Raw genomic sequence first — 11,788 nt, 5'->3', positions numbered from 1 at the left:
TATAGACCCGCCTTGGTAGAGAATAGACTTTGTTAATCATATTTGGGAGAAAGCGAGTAACTTCAACAACATCAAAAACATGAACATACTCACGAAAAAGCTAAAAATATACTACCACTATGGTTATAAAAGATTTAATTGTAAAATTTTTCTTCAGTCAAGCAAACGACACCAAACTAGTCAGTAAAAACTTAAAAGTGATTTTGTTTATTAAAATCTAACGAGCAACATGAGTAGTCGCTTTCTCAACTGTTGCAGGCCGTTTGCAGAAAAACAAGTGTTCGAAAGAGCTACGAAATCTCACCGAAAGCACCATAGATAAACTGAAAGCGGCTGGTTATGCTCCAATGTCTACATTGAATACAAATTTACGCATTTATACGTCCTGCCGTTTAAACGTTGACAAACGGGCAATCTGTACATCATCGGTGGATCAGGTTGCAGGAAGTTCGAAAACAACAACAACAACTGAGGAATTACTAGATGCACCGACAACAACTGAGGAGTTACCAGAAGTACCAAGTGCAGATAGTCTTGCCACGGTACCATCAGCGACATCCGTTTCAACAAATCAATCAGAAGATGAAAGCATCCAGAAGGTCAACATCGAACGCTTCAACGAAGGTATAGCTGGAATAAAAGTGACTCCGATTAAATGGACGAAGATGGGTTACGTCAATTATCCCGAGAAAAAATACCGTGAAATTAACGAAGCTGTACGAAGAAACCTCTTCAAATTAGGACCTAAGGATGTGGAAAATACAGACTACGATGAGGTAATTATGAATATGAAGGAAAGGTTCTCGAATCTAGCCACGACAAGGCAAGAAAAATTATTGATTTTGTCGATGCTGCCAAGCTCGTGGTCTATTCAAGACGCCATTGATAAGTTTAAAACCAATAGAAATACAGCAAAAGAGGCAAAACAATTCAAAAATAACTGTCTTGCAACCAAAAATGCTAGGTCGAGTACTTCATTAACAGATGAGACAAAAGAAAAAATAATTCAATATTTTGAAGACGATGAAGTAAATAGAGCTATGCCTGGCCAAAAAGATTATGTATCTGTAAAAAAAGATGGAAAGCGTCAAGCAATCCAAAAACGATTAATGATGACTACTTTGAAAGAAGCGTATACACGCTTCAAGGAAATTAACGAAAATATTAAGGTAGGTTTTTCCTCATTTGCAAGCCTTCGTCCAAGGCAATGCAAGCTTCTATCCAATTCAGGAACACATAATGTTTGTGTGTGCACAACACACGAAAATATTAACCTAATCTTACATAGTTTGAAAAGAATCAATTTATCAAAGGATATTAAAATGTTAACTGGTAGTCTTTTGTGTGAAAATACAACATCAAATTGCTATCTACGATCTTGTTCGGTTTGTCCAGATTCTCCATCATTGGAAAATACTTTATTCGCTGAGTTTGAAGAAAATTATATTGATCAGTTATCATTTGAGCAATGGGTGACCACGGATAGGTGTGACCTAGAAACTATTGTAAAACCTGTAGATGAGTTTGTGTCATTTTTTTGCTTGAAATTAGAAAGTTTAATTCCTCACGACTTTATTAAAACAGAGCAATCCCGCTTTTTAAAAAATACGAAAAATACATTACAAGATGGTGAATTTTTAGTCATTTGTGATTTTTCTGAAAACTATAGCTTTGTATTGCAAGATGAAGTGCAGTCCCATCACTGGAACGTACAACAAGCTACAATTCATCCATTCGTTATTTATTTCAATGGAAGTACGCAAATTGAACATTTTAGTTTTATTGTAATTTCCGAAGATTTAAGACACGACTCAGTATCTGTAAATTTGTTCATTGCCAAAATGATTAACTTTTTACGCGTTGATAAGGATAAAGAAATCAGAAAGATATATTTCATGTCTGATGGAGCAGCATCGCAGTACAAAAACCGTAAGAATTTTTCGAGCCTATGTCAATTTAAATCAAAGTACGGAATTGATGCAGAATGGCATTTCTTTGCTACGTCACATGGCAAAGGTCCTTGTGATGCTATTTGAGGAACCATAAAGCGCATGGCCACAAGAGCAAGTTTAGCCAAAGAACGTGAGCATCCAATTAAAACTGCAAAAGAACTATTTGATTGGGCGAATCGCAGAAAAGAAGAAGATTTAACAAAATTATCATTTTGTTTTACTACTACTGAAGAGTACGAATTAACGGCATCAGAGCTCAGCGAGCAATATAATAACGCAAAAACGATCCAAGGAACCCAAAAATTTCACTGTTTCATTCCATTGTCAGAAAATAAAATTAAAGCAAAACTATACTCGAACTGTACTGATAATGATGCAAAAGTGTTCGATATTGTAAAAAAATTGAATAACAATAAATAAATAAATAAGTATTAATAAAATGTTTTCATGATCTCATAACGCATACCCAAATCCAAAACTTTTAAAGTTTATATATAACATTTAGAAACTCATTGATCATACTCTAAAAAAAAACATCCTGGTAAAAAAAAATTATTTTCGTGTAATCTGTTAATTCATTTTAATTTATACATATATACATATACATATAATATTTATACATATACATAATATTTATACACATAATATACATAATACTAATGAATACATGAAAACGACTTGTTTAATTCACGCAAGGCCCTTAACAATAAAATCAGCAACAAACTGCGGTTCCCGTAATAATTTACACCGAAAAAAAAATTTTTTTTCTACTAAATGTGAAAATTGTGACATGTTTGAAATGTCATAACTTTTTGGTTTACCATCACCAAATTTTTATGGTAGATAGCTAATATAATGGACCGTTTTCCCTCAAAAAATTACGTTGGTATTCCGATAGGGTTTTGAGATATTTGAGTTTTTGTGTCAAAAAATATGTTTTTTAATGCAAAAAAAAAAAATTTTTTTTACTGTGTGTATTTTTTTTTTGGAATCTTTATTTAGTTGTCTAACTTTGTTTCTTTAGTTGTCTAACAATCGAACGAACCGTTTTTGCTGTGCAGCTTTTTGAATATTTTTGAACCATTTTCACATACACCCTTTTGAAAAGTTAGTCGTGACTCAACTTGAAGATTTGATATCGGAAAATGACGATTTAGATGGAACTGGAAAACTGTGCAAAGTTTCAGCTCAATAGAAAAAAATGAATTAAAAAATTTACCAAATTTTGGTGCTGTTGCTTGGAATCACTCAATTGCAACTCTCCATACACACTCAATCTGTTCGGTAAAAATAACTGGGTTTTTGAACTACCGAAAAAGTCAGTAAACAAAAAAAAAATGTCAGCAATCGAAAAACAGAGATTTTTTACTAAAATTTTGCAGAGAGCTTTCTTTTTATATCATATATCGATAAAAAATTAAACATGGTGAAATTTGCTTTTCAATTACGCGTGGCGACAGTTTTCATTTTTCTGACTTTTTCGGTACTTCCAAAACCCAGAAAAATTTTACCGACCCCAGTAATTTAATCTAAGTGTGTAGCTCATTCGGAAGGCAATTAGTTATTCTTAGTTCATAGGTATTTTTCCAAAAACATTTTTTGAATTTTGTATGCTGAACTTTCACTTAAAGTTGAGACATTTTTCAAAAAACACGCTGAAAAAAATATAATCTATTTCTTTAGCATTATTTTATAACAATTGTGTACAATAAGGATCTCAAGAGATCTGGATTCGTTCTCTAACTTTCCAGAGCAAGTTCATCGATGAATGGGGCCATCGAAACATCAGACTTTTTGCAATCGTCCATTATCCAAGTCGAAGTCGAATGGATTCGCTACTATGATCGTTTTCGCGAGTAATTCATTAATTAAGAAAATCCTGACTAAGGCCTTGGTGCTTTAATAAGCATCTTTGATAACTTACTTATTCCTTGGATTTTTACAACATTTATTTATTTCTGACCAATTAGCTTTTGATCAACAATAATCCATCATCCTCCTATGCATACAGAAAAGCCATTATATTCAATATAAATTTATGTGTACAACACAGCTTTCACTTGCTTGAAGTGCATTGGTTGTTTTTCACTGGACATTTCCTTCCGTCCTTTACCAATTTATCATAATTTCTTCTTATAAATACTATCCCTGCGCTACCTGCATGAGGAAGCTATACGTGCTCAACAGATGGTCGCTTTGCATGATCATATCGATCATTAGTGGCTACGTCTCGTCAGGAAATTGAAGTGATGACAGTACCCAACCTGGCCCAAGTCCAAGCGCACCACGCTCTTCGCAGTCCCACTGAGTATGATTATGATGTAACGTTGTAGTACGCCAAAAGCAGGCCTTCACTACCGTGGCCATCCACCCAGATATCAAATCCTCGTTAATGCATCTCATTATCCACACCTCCGGTCCGCTGCGCTTTGCACTGACTACACCTAGGCTATAAACAATGTGAGTAGACCTGGTAACAAGTTTCCTAACAGTTTATCATAGACATTCCTTCGTAGATGCCGGCAGAAGCGTGCGATGAAAAATTACGAAATTCACTTTTCCTTTCAACCTTCTCGTTCCGCAGTGGGCGAACTCTGCCAGAAGACGCGAACGTGTGCAAAAGGAAATGCGCGGTTACCTCACAAGAGATTTTTCTTCTGCCAACATGATCGTGCGCAAACCCAGCGATTTTACATGTTTAACCGTTGGTCTGTGTTCTGGGGTCAAGTTGACCCGAGATCGCTCTGTAGGGCTGTAGATTTTCTGTTAGTGAATCGATTAGTATTTTTTGCACGTTGGTGCGTATCCAATAGTTTTTTTGTACGGTGGGGTCATATTGACTTTAAACGAATTTTCGCTTTTTTAACTGTTGGGGAAAAGTTGGTTTGTTTACTTTGCAAGAGAATTTTAAAAAAATGTTGCAGGATTTTTGTTTAAAAAAAAATCAGAGGGGGTTGTGTACAAGACACGACCGCATGACGTTAACTACGCCATGTGACTTGCTGCAATCAAATTTTAGTCAATTGTCATAATTGCAGCCTTTCTTTAATTATAATTTAAGGCTGGTTTGCTACTGACAAGTAAAGGAATCGCCTATCTCGATGCGTGGAAAATTTCTTCACAGATACGGTCCAGAAAATCACAATTTTCTGATCGCAGTACTCAGTTGCGAAGAGATGTCATTTCAGAGGAGGAACATGGATGACATTTTTCTCTGTAGGAAATTTCTTGGCCAGTTAAGGAATTTCATTACTTTTCTTGAGAGAAACAGCATACTTAGCTTTAGAATGTAATGGTTTGTGCATTTAAGAACAGGGAGGAGCTCTCCGTCCGGAGAAGTGCTTCAGTCATCGATATCGTCATCGCCACCGTAAATTTCAATTTGCCGTATAGTCAATTATTCATGAAAAGGGCTGTTTTAACGGTGGAAGGTCATTTGGCATGAAGTCGTTTGGCATAATGGTCATTTGGCATAAAGTCGTTTGGCATAATGGTCGTTTGGCATAATAGTCGTTCGGCATAATGAGTCTGAAACCAAGAATTTATTAAGATGACATTCGTTTTTACGTTTCTATTGGCATCAGGCTTGTTTTGGAGTCCATTGTAAAAAAAAACACTTTATTCAACAATCATATGCTCTTGGATAAACTAAAGCATATTAGGAAAGTTATTGCCAATACCCAGACTACCAAAATGTACGTATAACGAAATCACCTGGAGGCTTTGTATGTGCAACATTTCACTTATAAGATGTCGCGAAAAGGCCTTCTACGTACAAAAGTAAATATTCCACCGAACTAACCTGTGATCTTATGCGACTTAACTTATGGTAACAAATGTCGATTTGACAGCTGGTACGGATTGATTCGACTTACTTTGTACGAGTGTAGGGGACGGAACAAAATGTACAAATGAACTCAGAAAAGAAGTGTTTTATGCGAGGAAGCTCATCAATCTGACGAGTTTATCAACGGTGTTTTGCGAGTTTGATGTAATTAGTATGAATAAACGAGTTGTAACATGAACTTTCATGCGATTTCTGGTTGTCTGGGATATTATGTGATGAATAATAACATACAATGCGAGTGTATAAATATTCAACCGTACTAACCTGTGATCTTATGCGACTTAACATATGAAAACAAACGTTGATTGGACAGCTGCTACGGATTGATTCGACTTACTTTGTACGAGTATACGAGATGAAACAAAATGTACGAATGAACTCAGAAAAAAATGTTTACCCTTTTTTTAAACATTCTATGTTTTTTTCCAAACATGATGTAACCATAATTATAGGTATAAAGAGTGTTGATTTAAAATTTAAATAAATTTCACCTCCTTTTATACAAAGGCTGGTTTTTGGTGCTATATTGTAGATAATTTTTGTTTCCAACTGACACAAGGGAGGCAATCGATAACATTGATTTGCTCTAGTTATTGGCGAAAAGAGAAATCGATTACTGCAGTAACTTTGATGGGTTGTGTTACTTTTCCCCGACTGTCGTTACCCTGAACGTAAGTTCTCGGAATGCCAGTTCCCTGAATATCCCGTTTTCCCGATTAGCCTTCGTCCCAGAATAGTTTTTGGCACTCATAATTGTCGTAACTTTATACACCCTTCTTTATTTGATTCGCGGTTCTTTCGAGTTTTACCGTGCTCAGCATTTTTGCCAACATGTGTATAGCCAAAAATGACAGAATACCTCCTTCCTTTGATTGCTTATCGTTCTTTCTCGTTCACTATCCAGCCACTGAAGACTATTATAGCTTCTATTTAAATTGCACCACTTTTCGGGGAACTGATGATTATGATCGCAGTTTGTGATGTCTTTTCGTTGTATTATGCCACGATTATGTTAGGCGTCCAATCGTCTATTGGTTTGATCATAAATTTTGCCTTCTTTTAAAAATAGGCTGTTCTTTATATTTATACTGTTTCAAAATTGTTTTATTTAGTAAAGCTAAATGCCATCCATTTTTATATTTTGCTGTATTATCAATTCTTGAATGATAATTACGTTAGAATCTGCCAAAAGGTATTCAATATATTTTTTTTTTCTTGCGAATACATGATCTCTTTTCTCTTCTTTCGATAATAGACGGTGTTCTGACGTACACTTCCAAAATTAAAATTGATATTGAATCGTTCAAAAGTTTTGCCACACATATTTTTTTAAATGTGTTGGTCGCTTGAGTTATGCCGTGGGAACATTTTTTTTTTTTGAGTTAGAGCCTCAAACATTTTAAACGAAAAATTATATGCTCTCTTATATAGGTTATTTTTGCATTATGCTGTAATAATAGGTCTTTGGATAAGAGCTTCAAATATTTTGCAAATAAATTTTCCCTTCTTTTATCAAGCAATTTTCATCGAGTGTTACGTCCAAACTGGGACAGGGTTTGATTTGCTGCGAAATATTCTATGAGCGAAATATTCTACTGCGAACTTGCTTTGCCAATTTAATATTTTCAAATATGTATATCGCAACAAGCTCAGAGATACTCTATGTTCTGAGAAAGAATTATCATCCAGAAAAGATCTTCCACCAGACCCGTTACGAGTTTCAATTAGTTATGCTCTCTAATGTCACAACCATTTTTGACATTCATAGCTTGGAAAATCTCTTAACGAACACCATGTTTATTGAAAACCTACTAAATTTTTTTGCTGTGGAATCGGTGGTGTTGATCTCGGTAAAAGATTCAAAAATACCAATACTCATTCTAAGTCATTCACAACTTTATGCCAAACGGCTTTATGCCAAACGACCTTATGCCAAACGGAGTACAATCGATTTAGCTGATAGATTCGAGTAACACCCAATTTCCAATAGTTTATCGTCAAAAATCAATAGTTTTCTCTATTTGATTAAAATGTTGTATACATTTCCGACCGGTTGGAGGGAAAATATTGAAAATCTACCGATAAATGGCTGAGTTATTAGCGTTCAAAATCTAACATAATTTCGTGACGGTAGCAACACTTTAGATTTTCAATTGACACCCAGTAATATGCCCGTAAGACGTAGTTAACATAAAAAAACACACACTAAATTAGGCTAAAAATAAAGCTTTAATTATTTGTTCAGTGAACTCGGAATTCTGTATTTTCAATATTTAAACATTTAAACGGTATACTTCGAAAGTTCTAGTAGAAATCTAATGTATCAACATTTTGAACCTAGTGAGTCGCAAGGAATATGCCAGATGGCTAGGTGGGTCGCGCACTCGAGAAGTTTAGGAACCTATCTTAGATCAATTTTCAGCATAACATATCAGCAACGATCAATCTTTGTATAATAATCCAAAATGGCACTGCTCAAGTGACGCTAGTTCACCTTGTGGACCCAGTTTTTTTTTCTACTTTCAGCAAACATGAAATGGAAAACTTGCGGGCCATGCCTCGTGAATGTGTGCTCGTAAATAGCACTATCGTTGCTACACTCATTTCTCGTTAATTAACAGAGATGTATGTGCTGTCAAAATTGATATTTCTGTTGGTAACATCAATAGAAAATTCGTCCATCGTTCGCTGTATTAACCACACGATAAACTATCTCTAACAGATGATTTCAAACGAGGTGTCGTACACTGTTGAAGAAAAGACCTTCTGCTGATTGTGAGCAGAGATGCTGATACTCAACACATCATCTTCTTTGCATTAACGTCCCCACTGGGACAGAGCTGGCTACTCAGCGTAGTGTTCTAAGAGCACTTCCACAGTTATTGTCTGAGAGCTATTTTCTTTGCCTTAGTTGCCATTTTCGCATTCGTATATCGTGTGGCAGGTACGATGATACTTTATACTCAGGGAAGTCAAGGAAATTTCCATTACGAAAAGATTCTGGACCGACCGGGATTCGAACCCAGACACCTTCAGCATGGCTTTGCTTTGCAGCCGCGGACTCTAACCACTCGGGTAAGGAAGGCCCCTCATCATCATCTGGAGCAGCTTAATAGTCAATTTGAGAAGCTCTAGTCTGGTGGAATTCTTAAGTAGTACAAATCTTGGAATGCTTATTAAAGGAAATCGTTCAACCTTCATGGTATCTGCTGGAGAAGAAGTGTTACACATTATACTCTGCTCGAACCCCGAATGAGCCATTATCCCAAATAGTTCAGAATTTAGCATAGTATTTTTTGGTGGCAATATGATTGGACTGAGCATGGTTTGTATGTATGCATTTGTAATGAAAGTTGGCAAGCAAAACCTAAACCTGTGGACCTAAAATTTTTATTAGTTGTTTTTTTTTTCTTTCTAAATATTCTGTTGGTAGATATTACCCCACTATTATCTTTATCAGAGATTTTACTTTCTTTTGGCCGATCTATCAATTCTTTTGTCGTGTTTATTATTATTATTATCTTTATTAACGAGACTTCCAGCCTGAGATTGGTGCCTATTGGCATCATAGCTGCAAGTATTTCATCAGAGATATTCCCTTTTTTAAATGGGCTGTTCTTTTGAGTTATTGATACAAAAGTTAGCCACTGATATTTTCTAATACTGTTAATTTTACAACAATTAGCTATACTGTTGTATGTTATTAATAAGAGATATGGCAGCACTCCAGTAATACTCAAGGGATTATTATAACGACCAAAATATTAAATTTCTTTTGAATATGGATTTGTTTTTGTTACTTGTAAGCTTAGATCTCTTATAGAGCTGCTCAACAGCTGTTATCGGAATTCAGCTAAAGAATTTAATTGTTTTTCGAAATTCAGCTAAAGAACTCTGCATTCTAGAGCCTTCTATTCTACATTCCAGAAATTTTGGTCAAATTGGTCATCGAAATTCAAAATTCATTATCGTCACTGCAAATAAAATATGAACAAGGAAATAATAGCGTAATAATATAGTGTTTTTTGCAATTTCATAGTTTTTAATTTCTTAAGAAATTTTCCCTCCTTTTCAATAGCCTATATTGTTGTGCAAATTTTGGAACATACGCTGAAGTCTCGACAAATGAAAAGTATTGTGGCAGGGGATCAAACCACCCAAATAGTAAACAATTTGCCCCAAAACCGTTGTAACAATTGTAAGACACAGCAATAGGTTGTTCAAGAACCTTCTGGACTACATCGAAGACCAGACAGCCGTAGTAGTAAACGCACAACTAGTTAGAAAAATCAAGTTAAGGGTCGTGGATTCGAATTCAACCGCTCGAGAATCTTTTCGGTTTGAATGTTTTTTTTCGATTTCCCAGGGCGTGGAGTGTATTCGTACTTGTTACAAGATATACACACTGAAAATGATCAATCGATAAAAAAGCTCTTAGTTAATATTTGTGGAAGTGCTAATAGCAAAACTAAGAAGCAGGTTCTACTTCAGCTGGAACGTAACGCCAGGAAGAAGAAGTTACAACTCCGCTGTAACAAAACCTGCTACTCACCCTAATATTCTCACGAGCATTTCCACAGTTATTAACTTAGAGTTAGCTTAGTCAATTAATCATTTTGCATAAGTCTGTTGAGTGGCAAGCACAAATATACTCTATGCCCTCGATCGTCGGATTTGAACCTGTCACCTTCAGAATGATCTTACTGTGCGTTAAGGGCTATGCATATTTGGGTTGTATACGTAAGTTAAGATCGAACCCTTACCGATCCTCAACAATCATCCATACACCAATCGCTTTATTGGTGTATCATCATTTTCATCATTCCCGGCAACAACAACAACAACGACGACGTCCACCACACCGACGACGATAGCCCAGCTAGTAGAACGGAAACAATAGTCTAGCATCAGCATTTCATCACCCGACAACATTTACATGAACAACCACCGAACGAGACCACTAAACGAAGCCACAGCCCTTTGGACCCGCGGCATCAGCAGTTCTTCCATAGCAACAGCATAAGCATTGCAATAGGTAGTGAAGTTTGATCGTAATTAATAATTGAATAAAGGTTCAGTTCGTTTTAGGCAGTAGATCGAATAAGTTCTTTTTTTAAAACTTAGTCTGGGTGACACCCTTCTTCACTGGCGCAGTCGGCAGTTCTAGCGTGGAGTAGTTAAAGTGTAGTGAAAAGTGTTCTTATCCGAAATCATCGGCGGCTTACCGAGGAGCAAAGGAGGAAACACCTAAACTACAGATTTTAGTGCACCGGCGGTTTACCGAGACACCAAAATCATCTTTAACGAAGCTTCACACCTGCTAGAAGACATCGAACCATCCGAGGGAACATCGGACAATCAAACCATCCGAGGGAATATCGGACAATCGAACCATCCGAGGGAATATCGGACAATTTAACCATCCGAGGGAACATCGGATAAAACCGTAAGTAGAATTAAGCTTTTTTATGTAAGTGATTATCAGAGTGATTTAAGTGAATGATCAAAATAACAAAATATAAGAAAAAATATCTATTATAGTGACAGAAAAATAATTAATTTAGCTTTTTTTATATCCAAATTTAAAACAAAAATCCTAGAAAACATAAATTCTCTTCACCTGTATTTTTTTTTTTTACCATTTTTTGAAAGGATTTTTTTTTTTAATCAATTTTGACTTCAAGTGTGAAAAATGGCAAAGTTTGACGAGAACCGTGACTTGATCACTATCCAAGTCGGAGAGTTAGAAATCCAGATCAGAGAATTAATGGGTATAATGCAACAACGCGACTCTAGAATAACAGAGTTGGAAGCGTTCGCTACGCACCAACAATCAATTGCAAATGAAGCCGCTGTTGTGCAGCAACAAAATTCGATAGAAGGCGCCTTGCGAGCCCTTCAGACTCCACAAATTATTAGGATGTTGCCACCATTTGATGGTAACCCCATTAAATTACATTCATTCATAAGATCTATTGATGATCTTATG

This window comes from Aedes aegypti, chromosome 1, assembly GCF_002204515.2.
Source record: "Aedes aegypti strain LVP_AGWG chromosome 1, AaegL5.0 Primary Assembly, whole genome shotgun sequence".
NCBI lineage: Eukaryota > Metazoa > Arthropoda > Insecta > Diptera > Culicidae > Aedes > Aedes aegypti.
Note: the sequence above shows the minus strand (reverse complement) of the source record.